This window comes from Copadichromis virginalis, linkage group LG20 (genome assembly GCF_057382275.1).
Source record: "Copadichromis virginalis isolate Kocher_CV1m ecotype Utaka linkage group LG20, C_Virginalis_male_GT1.1, whole genome shotgun sequence".
Taxonomy (NCBI): domain Eukaryota; kingdom Metazoa; phylum Chordata; class Actinopteri; order Cichliformes; family Cichlidae; genus Copadichromis; species Copadichromis virginalis.
The window spans coordinates 18,188,844-18,209,825 of NC_140637.1; the positions used below are offsets into that span (position 1 = coordinate 18,188,844).

The window sequence follows — 20,982 nt, forward strand, 5'->3', positions numbered from 1 at the left end:
GATATGATATGACTGATGATTTTGATATGATTTTTATGTGTTTTTGAAGGTTGTGGCATGATATATCAAAACATTCAAATCTCAATTTTTAACTAGCATCATTTTTATAGGTAGTAGTTGTTTCAAAAATACTGCTATACTTGCATGCTTCAACACTTTGTTTAAATGTTTTTTGACATGATTAGATGTTCAGTCTTTATTTCTGGCCCCTTACCACCCTGTTAGATCAGTTTCTTTCTATATTAGCCAGGTATACCCTTTTGCTAATTCCTGGTTACTTTATTATTTACAGGGTATTAATCATTTTCTTTAAAACTCTGTTATCAAACTGTCACTACTCAGTAATCATGATATGACCAAGCTGTAAAGTGCTACTGATTGCAGAAACACAAACACTGTCTACTACTTGTGCTGGAGTGCTACTGTCCTGCTCTTTGAGGACAATGAGACACTGATCTTGCCATCGTTGGCATTGTGATAAACTACTTCTGGAAGCAATCATGAGAATTTACATCATCCCTTGACATTTAGCCTCACACTCCAAACACTATCGGTGTGCGGCGTCTTGTCTGTACGGATTGTGGGAGCGACCCTGCGTGTATGTGTGTGTGTGTGCGTGTGGACTATCTTTCTCTGACATTTAGCCTTGCTGTCCACATGGTTCTCTGCAGGAAGTAGCAACGTGGGAATGCCAATCTTGAATCGTGCAACTTTTTTTTTTCCGCGTGTTTGTGTGTATTTATATCTGTGTGTCTGTTTGTGTGCAACTGTGTCAGAATTGGAATACACAGTTATTAAGGGGAAGGCCTGCCACTCATGTGTCTCCAGAGGATGAGGAGACTAGACACCACAGAGAAGAGGAGGGAAAGGGAAAAGGCAGGCTTAGAGGAGAAACAGAGAGAAGCCCAGCTAATGAAGGAGAGTAAGGGAATGGTTAAAGTGTCAAGGCACCCATTGTATTGCAGGGCAGGAGCAGTAAAGACAAGCTAGTGGCCTCCGCAACTTTAAGATTGCCATTAAACTCTTGCCTTACTCGTGTTTATGGTTGGCTTTGTGTGTCAGAGGAGAAGGGGATTGTAAAGTGGGGCTTTGTCCGTCTGCCATCGATTTATTTCCTTCGTTAGGGTGATGACACTGCCTGCTTATGATGTCCTAGCACAGACTGTAATTACAGAGCACTTCTGTCTTTATTGATGTCACTGTGTTAGTTTAATTACGCTATATTGGGTTTTAGAGTTGCGGCAAGAGCAAAGCTATGATGTAGGGCAAAAATCATCAATGGAACATCCTCTTTTGAAGGCGTCGAGTGCAAAGAGTTGGGAGATAATTATTTCATAGAAAGACATTTAAAATAGACCCTGTGCATCTCAACATCTACAAAGGCAAAGAGAAGGTAATCTAAAATTTAATGACTATTTCGTCTGTGTTATGACCAAAGTCAGAGGGAGGAGGCTGTGAATGTGATGAGGGCCTTAATGGAAATGAAACACCTGGGTTCAACCTTGAGAGCGACTGTTTACACTCCCAGTCCCCAGGTGCTGGGGTTGACTGAGAGGAGCAGAGAACCATTGGCGTGTCTGTGTGAGCACAAGTGTGTGTGTGTGTGTGTGTGTGTGTGTGTGTGTGTGTGTGTGTGTGTGTGTGTGTCTGTGTATAGAGTGTATATGAAGGGATGGGACCCATGGGGAAGCAGTGCCATGTCAAGGTGACCCTTGAGTGGAAGAGGAGGAGGGAGAGGCCACCTGCTTGCTGGCGGTGGCAAAATAAGGGTGACAACCATCCACCTGTCTGAGAACACTCTCATTCCAGACCCCATCTGCCCACCCCCTTTGGGATATCTCCTCCCCAGGGGAACCTGTGACCCTCACTGTCGTCCAGTTCACCAGGCCTTCTGTCCACTGTCAGGAGCCAGCTAAAATTGCCACTGCTCACCTCCGACCGGAGGCCATTCAGGGGCACTGTAATACAGTACAATACATTGGGGGCTCTGGCGCAGCCACCAGTTGTTTTATTCTACTTCTACTTTTTTGGTTTCAAAGTGATCCAGGTCCCCCGGCCTTATGTGTGAGACTGTGCTATAAGTCTTCTGGCTTGGCTAAGTCATCACACGTAGCCAACAGGAAAGACCTTTATTTGCCCACTTTTCCTCCTCTACCATCTTCTTCAAACTGAAAACTCATCATAGTGTTCTGTAGCACAGATAATCACTGGCCAACAACAAAGCACTTTGGCAACTCAAACAATGGTCACATATAGCACACTGTCCATTTATCACCTCTCTCTCTCTCTCCCACTGTGCATACAGCTACCCATGTTTCTTCGCATAGTACTGTGGAACACACACAGAATTACATTCTTTCTACATGGCAATCCACCCTGTGGATATCGCTCTTTATTCAAGGACGTCTGTCTGACTGCAGTCAGGGGGCATTCCTGTCTCCCCTGGCTACAGACCTGTGGTGTGGACCTCGGGCTGTATTTGCGTTTTCTCTTTAGGTTTTATCCACATACCTGAGTGGGGTCTAGGTGGAAAAGACCCACCAGACTTCTGACATGTCTTCTGATCTCTCTCAGTCCTCCAGGGCTGACAGACCTACTGTACTCGCCCTCTCTGCAGAGGGATATCTACTACAACGGAGACTGAGAAAGATACAGAAAGTACAGAAATTGATTGTGAAAGAACAAAAAGGGAAAAGATTTAAAAAGTGAAGGGTGTGAGGAGGGCAGATGATACTTAAGTTAAACTGAAACATTAGCTCTTTGTTCTTGACAAAAAGTCTCTGCAAGATAAGAATATGCTCACTGTAAAGCAAATGCAGAGAAGGTTGCAAGTAGGTTTGTAATTAAGGCAAGTTGGAGCTTAAAACAGCATCTAGGAGCTGGATTTCTCTCATCTCATCTGCAGACCTCGCTGCACGTTCTGCATGATTACCTGTTGACTCATAGCGTATTGATGTTACCTTGGCTGCTTTGTTGGAAATAGACACAATGATATCTCTACCATGGCACATGTCACAATAAGAAGCTGATTAAGTGCTCTGCTGCTTCTCTAGAGTTTTCTCTTGCAAAGGTTTCCTCAGTGGAAAAAAACTGAGAAAGACATGAGAGGCTGTCTAAAGTCCTCCAAGAGAAGACTTATTATAATGATATAATAATAATTATGATGGTAATAATTTCTAAACCTCTAACTGTCATGACAAGAGTTTCTCCACTTTGTTTAGTATAAAGACTGTTTTACAAAAACCTGATCCTGAAGCTTACTACACTTTAAAACACTCACCAAACTGGTCTTAAGCTTGGTGTCTATACTAAAGTCTTAGTCATGTGGTAAAAATCCATTTATCTTTTCTAACGGGTAAAAAAATAGTAGCATCCAGTCGTTGCAGCTACTCCTTTTATGTGAGGTGTCTCACACACTGATGGTCACATTTTTGGGGATTCCTAAAATTATTGTTATAAAGAGTCGAAAACAGAATAGTGAGCCAAAATACACAAACAGGATTCCTGCTTTGCATTTGGGCCCAACTGTTGTTTCAAACTAAAGCAGCAGCACATATATAATCTCTAATAAATGCCATTATTGTGTTGAGTTTATGTAGTAGCTCAATTCTTCTATTACCATATGTCTGCAGATCTGCAATAGTGATTAAAAAAGGTAAACTACTCATAAATCTTTGCTTATCACAGAAAGCTAAATTGCGTCTTGCTACAATTGCATTAGTGTATGCTTTGGCTAAAGGCAAGAGACAGTGATAGATAGTAACAGGGTTTACTACAGGAAGACTGTGAGGTGCAGACAGGGGAAGGGACACTGGGAGACAGAAAACGGTAGAATGTGTAAATCCAGAGTAGTTTAGGATGAACTAAAAATGGTTACGGGAGAGAAATGGGAGTGTGAACAAGAAAAAAGAAGGTAAGGGGTGGTGAGAGGAGGAGGGCGATGACGAGGAGAGAGAAGGTTGGTCTCATTACTATTAGACCTTCTCTCTCCCTCCAGGCTCAGGTGACCCTGGTTCTCGAGCCCTCTGCCTTGCACACCACTAATCATTTGGTTTTAATCACCGGGATATTCTCCCCCTTTGCCCCTCCCCCACTTCCCCTCCCTTCCCTCCATGCCCTACTGTGCGCCCTAGCCTTTGCCAAGGTCCAGCTAATTTTATTCTAATTGGCCATAGCCTGGGCTGGGACCAATCTGCCTGATTGTCCTTATCCATCCGTCCATCCTGTCTCTGTTCCACTCCTTGTCCTCTCTGTTCTTTTTCATTCTGTCTCTCTCTCTCTCTCTCTCTTTGCTGCCTTCAAAACTTCACGCCTGTTTCTTCAGCTCGTCACTACCTCCTCTCTCTGCCTCATCTCTCTTTCACCTCTAATTCTTCTTTTTACCCATATGCTGCCGCGGCAGCTCCCTCCCACTGTCTTTAATGCCATTCATTGACATCGCACTTGTGCGAATGTTTTCCAATTTCTGTTCTCCCTCTCCTGTTGACCTTACATTCCACCAGACAAAACAAATAGCCTTGATGTTGTCTGCCAACAAAAAGCTTCATGCGACTGCCTTGATCCACACACAATGGCATGAAAGAGAAATGTGAAGCTGTTCAATTAGGGTAAACCTGATGGCTGAAGCCTGACTTTCTCCCTCTTTTTATGAGCGAGTAAGAGGACAGAGACAGTGCGTCAGATGACACTGGAAAAAATGAAAGTGCTGTGCGAACAACAAAGGGTGATGAGACGCCCGCTGGCCAGAAAGCACAGAGAATTAAAATGAAACAGATATCCCAGTGATATAGCTGTCTTCCTCATAGGCTTGTGTGAGCATAGTACACATTGTTAGATTCCAGCAAAGAACAAATGTCTTTTACTTTGCTATGTTAAGCAGAAGGGCAGTTTTTTGTTGTTGTTTTTTAACCAAAATGTGACTAATTTAAAATCTCAAACTCAAAATATTCTAAAAAGTTTTTATAGTTGCTAGCCTATTGTCAAGTTGACAAAATGTTACTGTACTGGTCATCGAGGCTAACCTTACCAGTCACACTGCAAGCAAAAAATAAGAAAAGCAGATGGAAATCCTACATTACAATCACACGCTACAAATCCCCTACTTTTCTTTTCTCCTCCGGATCAACAGCTCCAATAAATTTTCATTACACCTGTGTGAAGCGCTTCAAATAGAGCCACAGAAGCAGAAACTAATTACTTTCTAATTTATTGACTAATGGCCACAGCCCTGGGAGACAGCTGCAATTGTTCTAACAGTCCTGCTGCTCCGACTGCACTCAGGTCCACTTTAGATTCATAACCAAAATAATTTATCATTACAAGCACATTAAATTGAACCGTATAGACCATAACAGTGGTAATTTATATCATTTTGTTGTTAGGGATGCTTTTCTCTCTCCTGTCTTGAAAGCATGCAATCTAGGGGATAGGATTTGTCTCCAGGCAGTCGTTGTATGTGGCAGGTTCACTTTGTTCTTCAAAGAACTCTTTGTTTTGCACCTCATTCACCATTTGTTGGACCTTAGGGTAGAAGGGAGACGAAAAAAAGAAAGTGTGGCTTTTTTTTTTTTTAATTTAAAAAAGTGAGAAGAAGACATCTGTGTTACACATAACAAACACGAGAGTCAAGACTGAGACAGATTATGGTCATCGCTGCTCGTTACATGGCGTGTGTATTACATGACAAGCACACAAACGGTCTCTGAGTCTGGGGTACATTTTTTTGCCATGATTTAGATTCCAGCATTTCTCAGCTAGTTTTTCATCTAGACAAAATCTATGCTATTAATTAATGAATCTTTAGCAATTGTCCCATAATGCATTTCTTTCTTGATGGGAACAGTGCCTTCCAGGATGTCAATGTCCCTATCAACAAGACACAAATGGTCACCCAGTGGTTTAAACAGCGTGATAACAACATTAGCCATGTGTCAAGGCTTTCTTAATTACTACAGAGGATGCCATTTGTGCATTGATTGGATATTCGAAGCGAAGTATTAGATAGCATTTTCCGTTAGTGTCATTAAGATGGAAAGCCCATATGATCATGCAAATACATTATATAAGCACTGATTAGCATTGACCTTGCCCCCTAACAGGGGAATTGCTGGAAATAATGCCAGCAGAAGCATCCGCAAATTAAGAACAGGCTACCAAATTCAGTAACAGAAATAAATCTGGTCTTATTCAATCATCATAGCACACCAAGACAGCGTAACACAATTTAGCATTAATTCATGCCTATAACTATCTTTTGTTTGACTATTTTATTTAAAAGAACAAATATTCTGATGGTCTGAGACTTCAGATTAAAGCAGTTCACTGGATCTGTCTGAGGAATTTCAGCCTCTCAGCAACAACAACCAATAAACCAATAAACCATGCTGATAGTACAAATTTTTCTATTGTGTTGTGATACGAGAAGCTAGAAGTCGACCTCCTGAGGGAGGGTCTGAACAGTAGCAGTTTGTCTCTGCGGTAGGAAAGCTCCATTCACACTTCCCACTGCATGAACATGCCAGCCACTTGCATTTACACTTCTGCTTTTCCGTTTTTCAACCTTTAAAAAGCAAACAGAACAGCAAAGTTGCTCAAACTGTAAAATTCAACTGTAGTTGGCCATCTGTAACAACAACGACAGGTGACCTTTCTCCTGCAGTTTCACCTGCAGTTATTTAAGCTTTTTGTGTTCATGCAGTGCATGCCTGTGTTAGAACCTGTTAGTTGACTGGAAAGTTTATGAAATAGGTCTTAATGCCATTTGGTCTGGTTAGAAATCTCCATTCAGTTCTTCAGTAAAAAGAGCAATCCGTAGAGGCAGTTTACACAAGTCCAAGTGTCCATAGCAACACTAGTAGTAAATCACAAATGATAATAAAGAAAACAAATATCTCTGCTACTCTGGAATATTTGTTGTATCTTTTCTTTTAATTGGCTCACCAATTAAATCTATAACCATATACACACATCATTTGAAGAACACACATGGGCTCCAAAATACCATTTACTCTGCCTCTCTCTGTTCTCCTCTTTAGCCATTCAAGCTTTCACAGCCTGATCAATAGAATTCAGCAGGCCACAAACACAGAGAAGAGGGTGTGTGTGGAGGGGGTCCACTGGGAGAGACAATAAGAACACTGAGAATAAAACTGAGACCAGAGACACACAAACATAGACACACGCACACTCAAACACACACACGTATACACAATCTGTCCTGTATTCCCAACCCCGGCATTTACGTCAGCATCCTGTTTAAGACACTGGCCACTTAATGGAGCATAGCCAAGGCAGTATGTGTATTTGTCCGTGCCTGTGTGTGTGTGTGTGTGTGTGTGTGTGTGTGTGTGTGTGTGTGTGTGTGTGCCACTTCGACGTAAGTACGTGTATGTGTAAATAATGTTGGGCAGAGAGAGTTTACCTGCTACAACAGAGGCAAAGGAAGGACACACTACTACAGTGGAACACACACAAAGTCAAGCACAATAGCCATTAAATCAAAAGCAATCTCTTTGCTCCTGGCAATTTATACTGAGAGTTCTCACACATGCATGAACATGAACATACACATACAGAAAACTGATGAATACCACTATCAAATACACTGTGAGACTATTAGGTTACTTCAAAAGTGTGGAAAAAAAATGTGGGAGGAAATGAATGACATTCCAACAGTACATCCTCTCCAAACCTGAACAAAATGTGTCAGCAGTGGGAGTATAAAATCTCTGAATGAGAGTTTTTTGGCATAGGAGATATGGAGAGAAATCAATTTTAGGGCCAAGTATGGTGCCAAGGACGTCCAGAAGGGCATAGCTCTGTTGATCTGTTCATATCAATTTGCTCCTTCCGGCAGACAGAGAATGCCACAGTGTGCAGCGCTGCATCTTTAAGGAATATCGCCATGATAACGGTGCCATAAAACACATCATTTTACAGTCAAACCATCTCTGTCTCAAATGCACTTGGAGCGGAAGCCATTTTCAAGCAACATAAAGTTTAACATGGCGCTACATCTGCCGAGCCGCTAGCTTCCACAGTACATGGGACTGAGCAATTTAATTAGGGGACATTGTGTAGCGCTGCAATGAGCTCCACCCTCTCTATCTGGACCTAATACCTCCTAAACTTGTGGTCATCTCTAAAAGAGCAGGGTGCATGCTAAACTGCATTATCCAGTATGCAGTCAGACACCAGTCACACCATTGTGACACAAAATCCTTGCCTGAATGCCTTTATACAGATGAGCAGTTTGTTTGTATCAGGCACCAAGTTTCCATTTCTAAATAGCACGAGTAGGACAGATTTATGTCTACTTGTGGTTGCTAATGATCTATTATAACACAACACTGTTGCTGAATGCAAAGTATACTCATATTGAGATATTTGTGACCATCCAGTCGTCTTGGCTGTGTGGAATATGGCATTTCATTTAACTTAAACTGAAATTTTCTACATGAATACGTATCGGAAATAAACCTATTCAAAGGCTAGAGCAATTCTACGTAAAACCATACCGAAACATTTTGGAAAATAAAGTAGAGATTTAGATGAGTTGCTTTGATAGTTATTAGTCAACTGAGAAGTGGCTTTACCCCTGCAGAGATAACTTTTTGAATAATGTCTCCCTTGAAAAGTCTTAAAGAAAGTGTCCCTTAAAGTTTGCCTGATTTCTAATGGATCCTTCCTCCACTGAGCGTTTCAACTGCCTGCGTGAGAAGCAACCAGACCACTAATGCACCCTAACTCAAGATATATAGATTACAGATTCCCATGCCTAAAGTTTGATTTTTACCTTGACCATCTGAAAGCAGGATCCCAATATAAATTTAATGGCTCGGTGGTGATGGAGGGCTGGGAATGGTGAGGGACATAAAGCCTTACTAAAAGCCAAATGACATATATGCAACCTAGAAAGTAAACATGCTGCATGTCAAGGATAGTGCAAACACTATAATGTGTAAAATAAGTTGTGAAAACCATAGCTTCCGCATCATTTGTTACCCAAGAGGTGAGGGGCACAATATAGGTTCCCTAATGGCAGTTCAGATAAACATGTGAGGTGTTTGGCTGTGGGTAAGAGGGGATTGGCCAGATGGAGACACAAAGGCAAAAGTTCAATTAAAATGTTGAGCGAATCAATTTGTTTGCCTTAATTACTTTGTTAATCTGTTGAAGCATCTACTTAAAAAAAAAAATCCTGTGTCACATTTTCTGCTGTGATAATGGAGCTGCTGAGAGGGAGGGGCAGTTGCTTGGGTTGAGTGCTTTTTAAATGGCTCACCCTCTGGTTCTAAACACATCGCTCAGTATGTCTTCTCGCCCATCCCTGAGTCTCTTTTGGTGGGGTGTGTTGGTAATGAGGGCCTCCTGTAGTGTTGTGCTCCACTCCTCTGTTGGTGCAGAAAAGCGCACCCCCGCCATGTCCTGACATTCTGACAGATAGGAGCCGTGGAAAGCATATGGCCAACGTGGCAATGCCTCCAACGTCCTCCAAACTGTCGTAGGGCTCAGGCATAATGAGTGGTAGAGATGAGACCAAGTCCTACACATAGGAAACGTTAGTCATCGAATTCTTTTCCTCATTTACCAAGGATCAACTAGACAACTTGGTTCATATAAGCGTCGAGAGATCCCATAAATTCGTGACTTCATCATGACAGAGCCAGATTGGAACTCTTCAAGACCCAGAGAATATCTAGGCTGACTGCCAGACGTTTGTTTTATAAAACAATGCGAGATCTTGCAGATACATTTAAATGTACACACTATAAATTCAGCAGAAAGAAATGTTCAGCTGGTTCAGCCGTTGGGCTGCTTTCTACATGGATCACAACATAGAGTCAAATGGCAGATCGGGGTGGAAACAGAGAGAGACGTCTCTGACTGAAGCACAAGTGAGTGATGGTGTGTTGGGCCAGGAAGTGGCTGCTCTCCCTGTCAACTGTCAGTGCTGTTAATGTCCAGAAGCTGAGGTCCACGGTGACTAGACCTGATTTTAGATAAGGCACCCATCCAGCCATGCCCTCGACATGGCCTCCCTCTGGCCCAGACTACTCTGCCATTCTCCTCTCCTCCCTCTGTCTAGCCTCTTATCCCAGACCGTCTAGACACCTCCCAGCATGCAATCCCTCACCCCAGCCAACCCGGGCCGTTCTTAGCTCTTCTGCTTTCTCCCCTCTCAACACTGTGTCACAAAACTGGCTGCTTGAGTGCTGTGAAGGGCTACTGAAAAGGACAGAACAATGCCAGGCAGTTGTCTCTCTTACTTTTTTTCAAGCCACTCCCTGCAAGGCTTAGAAAGCACTTCTCGGCATTGCATTTCAGTCCTTCTATGAGAGCAACTGATATTATAACAATCTAAGATAAAGTTTATCATAGTCTCAAGTGTTGACTATACACGTAGTTTGAACAATTATAACAAGGCAGTCAGCCCCAAGCATTCCGTGATGTAGACACACCTCTGAAAAACAAAAGTAACAAGTGAAAATGCTTCATCCACTTTTGTGTTTGCAGAAAGAATGTGAATGTGAACAACGAGAAAGCTAAGAGGCAATTACCGATGGCTTCGAGTACAGACTGATCTACTGGTAGCGGTAAAACTACCCGAGAGGCTGTGCTCTGTAGCTACAACTGTCAGAGAAGCCACAGGGTGTGTGTAAAGGACGAAGACCTTTGCACCCTCATTGTCCAACAGGTGGCGTATACATACCACGCATTAATAATAGCCCTAATGAAAAGCCCTTTAACCCTAATGCGCTGTAGCAGAATGCATGGGGTTGCAATGTATCAGCTTTCCTTTTCACAAAGCCAGAGCCTCATACCCATGACTGATCTCTATTAAATTACATGGATTAAATCACAGATCCTTAATTAGGCCCCAATAAAAGTGTCATGCGGCTTTTGAAACCTCTGAGCATGCTATGATTGGATAAAAATGTGAAAACATACTAAATGAAACTGGTTTACCACTGAGTGTGCGCCCCATGACTCTTGAGTGGAGCAGCAAAGCAGGGGGAAATAAAGTGTGGAGAAATAAGTAAGAGAGAGAGAGAAGGGAGACGCAGATGCAGAGAAAGAGCAAGAGGGGAGTCTCAGGGCGAGTCACACCTCTTTGCCTCAGAAAAGCTCTTAAATTCCATGTGTGACCTAGGGGAGAGAGCTCTAAAGAGTCAGCCTAAGATGCTGTGATACAGAATCTGACTGTTGCACAGCAATGAGCTAATACTGTCGGCCACAAGCAACACTGACAAGTTCCACGTGCATGGCATACAGCTTCTAGAGATAGGAAAATCATTGCATGCAAGCATGAAATTTATTACGTGTGCATACAAAGTATAAACCTGCATAGGCTCCCTTCTAAACACTTCAGAAAACACATCAGGGACTCGATTCTCTTTAAAAATTGTAGCGTAATGTTTCCCTGCTCCTCTGGACCCTTGCATTGCCTAGTGTCAGGATGGCCAGAAGCTTTTAAGTGCTTTAAACCCATAATAACCCTAATGCTTTGTCTCCCCCTGTGAGCTTTGTGTTTGTTCGTAGGAAAATGAAATGCGATCGAAATAGAAGCAAAGATGGGGATGTTCAGACATTTTGGAGGTTGCTGGGGATTTGCCGTCTGTAAAGGCATTAAAAAGGGAACAGAGAATAGACAGACTCCAAGGATGTGTTATGTGGTGACAGGGAAAGTCTGAGAAAGGCTGGGATAAAACTGTGAACACATACAGGAGCACAGCACACAGTGGGCTTCTTATTTTGCCCTCTTCTCCTCTTGCACATTGGCTTGTTATGTTGTTTGTGATGTTTCTATTTTTGAGAACATGGGATTGAAAAAGATCCAGATCCACTGCCACAATGCATCGCAGGGAATAGTAAGCGCACACACAAACAAAAAACAGCCCCCAACCACCTTCCTACTTGCCACTAATCCTCTCATTGCCAAATTGTGGGTGCAGTCACCCCTTATTCACTTCTTGAGGGACAGAGGGGGAAAACACAGCTATGGCTCTAGCTGTGAACAGACCACCCGATCTTCCCTTCAAAATGAGTCTTCTGCCAGAAGACACCAGAACGGTAGGTGGTACTCTCTCACCATTACATTCCGCTTTTATCTCACTTCCCCTTTGCCTCTCCATCCTCCTTTCGTTTCTACTTTTTCTCACTCTTCTTCTTATACTGTAAACCGCCTAAGGTATGGATTGCGATGGTGGTGGGTGGGGAAGGCGAATCCCTGTCTTTGTTTCCTTAAAATAGGTTTATTATTACTCAATACAGTTGAGAACCTCTGTGAGATTAACATTGTGGTTAGAGCTTGTAGGTTGCATCAATCGCAGCGTGTCGGCATATCAGCAGGATACACAAGAAATCAAACACATTCACTGGGGACACATAAAACTGAGTAATAAACTCATATTGAATATCTTTTAATCAAATACACCATCATTCAGCTGAACAGAACTCGATGCCACGGGCCTCTGAAGAAGATGCTAGAAATGAGCCAGTGACTGGTGGCTGGCTGTGTTTTGTCTGAACAGTGTTGCTCTGTTTGGAGGTCTGCATTGGAGCAGAGCCATGCCAACCATTACAGCATCACTCTATTTTCCTGTCTGGTTTTCTACCTGTCTGTCTTCAGTGTGTCTATATGTCTGTCTCTCATACTCTCTCTTTCAGGCACAAAACCAAGGTGCACATTAGGTGCTGGTGCTGCACATTTGATGCTTGGCTGTCACTGTATCATTGTCTGGTGACATAAAGCGCAGTAAAGCACTGAGCAGTGATGAAATGGAGGTGTTTTAAACCTGCGCTTGCTGGCACATTTCTTGCCTTTCAACCAATGTCATCTGGAGACTGTTATCATCCCACTGTGAAAGTAGCCAATCCACACCCAAAATACTGAAGAGAGAAAGGAAACGAGAAAGAGCTTCTTCCACATCAGTACTTGCTCCATTATTCCGCTGGAGGCTTGATTAGACAGAGGGGATAATTTACGAGCCACTTCATTGCCAATTCAACGGGCACATCACCTGTAAATAATTGAAACCCTTCATGTCCGTTCCGACATAATCATATCGCTATCATGCTAATGTATCCAGCAGTGCTTTCCTTTGGGTCAGGCGTGGGACTGCTTTAAATCTTGGCTGACCTGTCTCCATAACTCTCCAGAGCGCAGCACTAACCTCTAGGAAACAGAAAAAATGACGATGATTGACTACACCAAGGAACGATGAAAAATTAAAAATACAGCAAACAAATACCTGACTTCTCAGCAAGCCAGCCGTGGATTGCAGGTGGAGGGCGGGAATTTTGCACTGGCTTGTTAATTATTTTTGCTTATGATGTGCATAAGAAAGATTCATCATCTTCTCATTTATTTATCTCTCTCTGAGTTCTATCAGTCAAGCTGCAGTTTAAAAAGACGGCAAGATTTGAAAGGTTGTAGAAATTATGATAAGATGAGGGAGACAAGACAAATCAAACCCTTTGCTTTTTATTGTAGGGAATTGTATCATAGTGGGAATTGTCTCTATCAAACACTCCTAATTATATGACCGTTTAACTGAATTGATGGCTATTTTTCTTACTTCATTTTAAAAATGTCATGAATATTAATTAATCCAATCTGAAATGGTTCTCACCTTTCCTTCTGCCCACTCCTCTCAAATGTGCATGACAAGAAGATTTGAATAATTTATCAATTGACTTATATTCGAATTGATTAATTCACTAATGCAAAATTAATACATGGTTATCCAGTACATTCCATCCCCGACACTCTGTCTCGTCTTTTATGAAGTAGTTAAAGAAGTAAGGGTCTTGCCTTGAATAAAGTACTGACTGACGAAGCGGGCAGGAATGTCCACCTACTACAAATGTAATGATGTTTCATTAGAATCAACAGTGTCTCAGTCAGACTAAGACAGGTAAGAACAACCTGAGTATTTCATGGTGAGTGAGGCATGTGCACCGGGGAACAGCTTTCTGCATGGTTAGGTAACAACTGACATCAAATAAATAAATGAAGGAATAAAAATCAATAGTCAAGCAAAAAAGGGATGAAAGCAAACTGTGGAGGTCAGCCTGGTCGGTGAAGGTCAAAGTTTAAGTAAATAAAGGAGCTATGAACCTGAATGCGCTGTGTATTAGTGGCCTTGATGTGTAAGGCACACAGCAAGTCAGGTTACTGCTCTTTCGTGGTTGCAAAAAGAGGAGAAGGTGCAAAGGGTCAGTCCTGCCATTTGACGTTTTTACACATTTTAATGGTGCCAAAAGGCAACTCATCATCTGCTGTACTTCCTGTACTGCAAAGCTCAGTTGGGGTGAAGAAATGGGACAGAATGTGTGCCAGTGTGTGTGCGCGCGTGTGTTTATGCACACTCATGTCGTGCCTGTTCTTTGCTGGTGATTCACCATGCTCTCTGGCAACGGCCCAGGACCTATTTTCTCCTTCTCTTTACATAACAGCGAAAAGTATCATCGAAGCAGTGTGTCCTGTCCTTTCTTTTCCTCCTCCTCCACCTCCTCCTCTTCACAGTCCTCTGCCACTTCCTTTCCCCATCCTCCACCTTCCTGTATGTGTGGGAGCTTTTAAGACATGACTGCGTTCTGCTCGGTGGTGCTACTACTGTACACCAATAGGATCATAAAGTGACAAGTCATGAACAGACTTTCACAGACCGCACCCAAAGCAGAGAGTGGCAGACCAGATTCTAGGGAATGGCATAGAGAATTGCGTGGGATGGAAAGCTGTTTAAAATACCCCCAAGGGTTTTCGAAAGGCCCAGGATCTGCTCTCCGCTACACCATATGCCTACAGGACAGCACCCAACTGGGCACCAGGGTATGATGGGCTGAAAATAGGGACTTGCAGTCACAATCCTCACCGTACTGGCCAACACACGGCGATTCGGCACCAACGCTGCAGTGTGACAACGTGAAAGCAAAAAGTACAAAAGAAGGTGGAGAGCAAAGGGGGGTTCAAAGGAGAGTATGAAGGCAGAAAAGGGAGAGGAGCTGAAGGGAGTTTGCTTTATGGGGAGGGATGAGGGTGAAGAAGACTATGTGTGTATGTGTTGTGAGTTACAGGGTCTGTGTAGGAGAGATGTGTATGCAGGGTTTAGTCACTGGACTTCTCAGTGACTCAGGTGTGAATAATGTTGGGTCTTCTTTGTGTGTATGTGAGCGAGAGAGAGAGACCCAGGGGGAGAGAGAGCACAGCAAAGTGCTGGGTCGGTGTAGGGCTGGACATCTATGTGTCTGGGTGGCTGAGGGCGAGCTCAGCTGTGTCTATGGCCTGCTCCACGACAGCCAGCCTGCACGCTGCTCACCGGTGCAGAAGCGCTAATTGAATTAAGTCTTTATTATCAGGCTGCAGAGGCAGCACTTCTCCCCATCTCGGCCCGCTTGGCTGACACTTTCTCCTTGAACACCTGCTTGACATCAACTTCCTCCTCTATTTATTTATCCCTTCTCTCCTGTGGCCAGCTACTGGCTGCACTCCTTCCTCCTCTCCACCTCTTTCTCATATTGGCATAACAAACAAGGCTAGGCATGCTTATTTTTCATACTGCTTTTGTCTAGCTGTACTACACAATAATCCTCAACTTGTATAGACTAACTTGGAGCCCTCTACCACAGTCCTAAACTTTAATGTACTAATCTTTAATGTCTATTACCATACAGAAAGTGGCACATAATAAAAAGGATTAATTTCAAAGACAGATCATGCCCTTCCTGGCCTTCAGCAGCAGCAGCCCTGTTGCATGTAGGGGGAATAAAGGCAATAAAACTAGATGATGTTCTATGTTCTTTTGAATGGTCTCTAGTGAGCAAGCTGGCCAGGGTAATAAACAGCAGCTGGGATGCAAACTAACATATATCTAGTCCCCTGTCCATTTCCACTAGCCTCGGGCTCAGGCTGCTTCCCTGGGTTTGGCTTGGGCATTACTTTAAAGGACAGACAACAAGAGGCGCTATTAAGTTGGCTTGGAGTCTGAGGCCCTGGCACTTGGCACAACACTAGCTGTAATCTATTGACCGTTTGCATTCTCCCTCCCATGCCCCAAAACCACAGGACTTTTCTCTATCTGTCAGTTGATTCCATTGCTCACCTCCCTCCATCTCTATCTGCTGTTTACCCACTCTATTTTTCTCTTTTTTTCTCTCTCTCGTCCAATGTCAGCTTAATCCCCCTCCATTCCATCTTTCCCCTGCTCTTTCGTCTGTTTGCGTATGCCCCCCCCCCTCTTTCTCCTCACCACATCCATCACTATTCCTCCCATCTCCATCTCGTCTGTTCGCTTCTCTTATCGACATGTTTCCATTTTCTAAACTGCTCTCGCTCAATCATATTCACTCTTCCTTCAATGACCATTTTTCATTTTCTCACTTTCATTCACTCTTACGTTATGCTATCAAGGTTCACCTGACTCCTGTCCTCCCAGCTTTCCCAGGTGGGCCTTATTTCACCCAGTCTGCAAGGCCTGTCCTTGTCAGTGCTGTTGACTGGGTGGAAGCAGTGGGGTACAATGACCCAGTGTGTTGTCCCGACACAATGGGACAACCAAGTGTCACTATGCAAACAGCTCGGTTTTTCCCATGATGATTTGGGATGAAAATAACATAAGAGAAGCGGAAAATGCAGATAAAAAGAAGAGGGTGGTCCCACTACAGTGGCTCGCTAAACATTTTCTCCAGTTACATGTCATGCGGGCTTTTTTTAATAGCCCCAGCTTGATTTAGGACGATATCGCAGTCTTAGAGTCTTAATTTCAGTGTTAGCTAATGAAATACCCCCTCATCTTCTATGCCTTTGTTTCTTTATGTATCTCTCTTTGAGCTGTCTCCTCACCCTCTTCCTTTCTCTTTCTCTCTCTCTTGCTCCTGCTGCTCCTGTCCTTTTCCACTCTCCTCTGAAACTCTGCCAGCCAACGAGTGCCACAAAGCATTAGGACCAAACACTATCAGACGCCCTTCTCAGGCACATCCTACACATCTCCCCCCAACACTTATACACACGCACACAGTCACTGAAGGTCCAGCACTTCCTCACACCATTTGCCAAACTTGATGACAGAAACACAGCTTACACATAGGGCTATGGAGGTTTTATTCACAATGACAGACTCACCCAGATACCAAGTGATAGGTTTGTAGCTTGAACCCATCCGCTGGAACGTTGAAGGCAATATAATTACACTGCAAAGCAAGACACAAGTAGGCAAGCTTCTTCATGTTTCTCGTGCACGGGAGAGAACCGTTCCTTCGCTTGACCCCAGTTGCTCTCGTCCGTTCTCCCGTACCACTGTTCTTTTATTGAGGTTACATGAATATGCATAAGTTCATTAACATATGACGTCTACATACACACAAAGAGTACCTTGCCTGTGTGTGTGTGTGTGTGTGTGTGTGTGTGTGTGTGTGTGGACTGCTGATCAAAGGGTCAAACATCCTTGGTCAGGAAGAGGGTAGCCTCCCCCTCCCCCTAGATGGTTCATCCTAGATAACACGGTGAGGAAGTCCTGCAGTTCATCTAAACAAAGAGCACTTAGACTAGAACAGACGCAACTACGTTAATCCTACCATAAAACAATAAGACACAGTATGACCTCTCATGCTCCCAAAGTGCTGTCTAATACACACAAAGTTTGCAGACTATCAAGGATCAAAACCTCTACCAATCTACAACTAATTACAAAACTCTAAGCATATATAAGTAAATATTTCTAAGCATAAATGACAATCAACAATACAAATCTAACACCAAGTCTCTTCCAAAATTGACACACACATGGTATACAGGACTAGCGTGGTTTTTATTCAAAACACACACAGTTTCAGCTGTAATTATGTACACATGGTAGCTCCATATACTCATAAACACCTGCATAATTGCACAGTCATGAACTCTCAACTTTACGTGTATGCACATATCGTGTGCATACACATGAGTAAATTCACGCATAAGCATTAAACACAATCCCCTCTATCTATGTCTTTCCCACTGTCACAGACAGAAATTCACATTCATAGGCACCCTACACAATAGCAAACACCATACACAATCGCAAACAAACAGTCATTAGCAGATCTCAGGCTGCCTCTCAGTTCTTCTCTACTCTGTTGTTGGTGTACCCGCGCCTCTGGGGTGGCGCCACTACTGTAGGTTTTAATAAAAGCATTGTCTTTGGAAGCTGTCTAAAGGGACTTGGTTTCATTTTGGAGTGCTGCTGCTGCTGTTTCTGTTGCTGTGGATGTGGGAGGAGAGAGGGCTATTGCGCTGGGACGTGGGGGCGGCTAGGTTCAGTGTCAATGCAGGGCCCTCCAAGGACTGGTGCTTATTGTTTGATAGTTTCAATATACAATGTGTGGGTGCGTGTGTGTGCATTCGTGTATGTGTGTGTGCGTGAGTAAGAGAGAAGGAGTGTGTTCTGTGGTCATGTAAGCACATGTGTAAATGTATGCGCTTCAAACTAGTGCAAAAGTCAAAGCAAATAGCTGACACAACCCACCACTTCAACTTTCTAACAGCTACAGCTAGTCTACTGTATCGCTGCATACAGTAGACTAGCAGGTGTAAAAGCGGGGTCTCTGTGCTGTGTTTTGCAACGGATTGCTTTTAACCGGTTCAATAAAACAAACAGTGAAGACAAGAAGCACTAATGTGCAACTGCTTCAACATGAAACCATGTGATGTTCAGGGGACACTCACGATAACGAGCTCTCTCTGTACTACACACAGGTGTCCATTAGCTCTTTGGGCTGACCAATCTGTGACACCATCTAGTCAATAGTTACTCCATCTGTCAGCATTCAAACACCTCTAAACAGCCCCTTAAGGAGATATTTGTGTCATTTATGATGGATAATGAATGCCTGTTCTCAACAGGAGTGCAATGTTATGCCCATGATGAGGTCACATCAAATGTTATTGTCTAGATTTGGAACCGCAATTCTTTTCCCTTCCTTCTGTTTCTACCTTTCTCCCACAGGCACCTTCAGATCCCATCAACTGAAGCAGTATGGTCACATCTTTAAAAAGCCAAAAGGAAAGAATGAGTATGGCTCTCCGGAAGGATGCAGTAGAGGAAAATCCTAATTGTGCCTTTAAGTGTGTTCCCTCCTGTGGAGTGAAGGTGCGGGGTAACGGCCATCTTAAATCACAGCCTGGCCGTGGCCTTCATTAAAGCCATAATGCCAGGCTCTCCCTTTAATGGAAATGGAAGCCAGCGAGGCTGTGGGTGTAAATTAAAGTGTAAGGCCCGAGTAGGGAAAGATTTCCCCAGCTCTGACAGGTGCGGCCTGAATTAGCTGTAGTGCTGTTCAAGCAGTCAGTGGGAGAACACTGGTATTGATTTTAAGCACTGTTGCACTTCCTATCTGAAAGGGAATGTGTATTACTAGAGCTAAGCACATCAATCACTCAGCATTCCACCACTCTCCCCTGGCATGCTTCAGATTTTGAAACGATAAACAAACAGAAACAGACCCAAGCAAAAGATAACACTGGCTGTACTGTTACTGTATGCGCATCAGCATGAACCCAGAGATACGTCTATGCATGTATGAAACAGGTCCACTTCGTTTTATCTTCCTCGTGTTGACAGGATGCCATCTCTATTCAAGGCATGTACAGCATCGCGTGACACCTTGGTCAAACAGCTGGTGTCAGCTCCTTGAGCTCTGACTGTGGCCCACTCCCATCTTTAAGACCTGCATGTGTCAGAGCTGTTGCATGCATGCGGTGCAGCCATGTAGCGCTGTGCTTCTCTGTGTATGACCCTGCTGCTCATCTTTGCCTCCCATCATGCCCCACTAACCTGGAGTAAAAGCCCTGGCTGGGGGAGAATTAGCCTACTTAGCCTATTCCCCACAGGGGTCAACCCACACACAGGCATGCACACGGTGCACCCACAATCAGATGCATATACACCCGCCGAAACGCACCTGAAGATTTGTGATGACAAATGATAAGGCATCACTTAAGCACAGGTGTTCCAAGCATGACCTTTCACCCGTGACCTTGAACAGAAAATTTTCATGTAGAGCCTAGCCATCAATCAGCTACCATCAATCACACATATACGCCTCATCCTTTGACTCTCGCCAACCTTTCCTGGCCCCGACATCCATCACTACACCCTACTCTTCCACTGACATCTGGAAAAATACAAACACTTCACAAGCTTTCTCGCTGACTCTCCTGTTGGCAAACACACATACAGAGTAAACACACACATCTTGTGCTGAAAAGACAGGTACTCTAAAACATGAGATGTGTTATTGTGTTGTCAGGTGATCTGTAGATGTACACTAGGAACTGCTCCCTGATGACATATCTGAGATATCAGCACCTGTGCTACGAGATGACATGGGGCTGAAATCCCTGAGCACACTAAGACCACTGCATCACATACAGCAAGTGGTGACAGACTGTGGCCATCACTATACTGAGGACCATTTGTATAGAAAGTCACTGGATCACAAGTCTCTCACATCTCACACAAGAGTCATTTTTAGCCTGTCTTGTGCACTATGATGCCAGTACTGTGACATTTGTAGCTCTCCAGGACCCCAAAACGTGGCCTTTTTTTGATTACGATCCCTTTTTTATTCCTTAAGGTCACTTAAGGTACTAGAGCAAGATAAAAGAATGCGTATACATTGAAGAGGAAATAAAGGTGACTGTAAAGCCAACTACACAGGTCACACGAAAGAAAAAAGTGTGATTTTGAATTCATTTTGGTAAATTAGACAGAAGTGGCTTGGGAAGAAGGAAGGATTCTTGATTTTAAAAAAAGGGTGTGCCTGATGCTCTTTTGACCTAGAATTAAACCGGAGAACATATTTTAATTGGTAGTGTTTTAATGCAGGACTATTATCAATGTCCCTCCGAGGCAGTGGAAGAGAGGAGGGTATGCGAGCAATCGGTTCTGTGCCAGTAAGCCCAGAGTCCACTTACGCACGGATGAGGTTTGCTAATAATGC

General features: G+C 43.5%; 1 protein-coding gene across 2 annotated transcripts in view; it reads right to left on the bottom strand.

Moving 5' to 3' along the window:
- camta1a (calmodulin binding transcription activator 1a) overlaps positions 1 to 20,982 on the bottom strand; it is a 279,253-nt gene that overhangs the window by 136,166 nt on the left and 122,105 nt on the right. The window lies entirely within an intron of this gene.